The sequence below is a fragment of the Mesitornis unicolor genome, unplaced genomic scaffold (genome assembly GCF_000695765.1).
Source record: "Mesitornis unicolor isolate BGI_N332 unplaced genomic scaffold, ASM69576v1 scaffold13618, whole genome shotgun sequence".
NCBI classification, from domain to species: domain Eukaryota; kingdom Metazoa; phylum Chordata; class Aves; order Mesitornithiformes; family Mesitornithidae; genus Mesitornis; species Mesitornis unicolor.
The window spans coordinates 1-342 of record NW_010202620.1 but is presented as its reverse complement, the minus strand read 5'-3'; positions in this window follow the sequence as shown (position 1 = coordinate 342).

The following is a 342-nucleotide window of genomic DNA, read 5'->3' as shown; positions in this document are numbered from 1 at the left end:
CCAGCCATGCCACCGAGGGTCTGCTGCTGGCACTGGGGCGTGGGAGGACAGCGTGGGACAGCAGGGAGATGCTCTGCTGGGTCCTCATCCTCTCCCAGCCCCACAGTGAGGGTGTGGGACCTGAGTGCGCAAGAGGTCTGCAAGGATGGGGCAGGGGACGCTGCCCCATGGTGGGGGAGGAGGAGAGGGAGGAAGAGGCAGAGGGGGAAGACAATGGAGCAGGTGCAGGGCCAGGGTGGGCAAGCGTGGGGCTCTGCATCAGCCCCTCCGTCCAGGGCCCACCCCCTCCTCCAGGCAGAAGCCATCGGCGCTGGCCTGCAGAGACAGGGTGGCCCTCGCCCA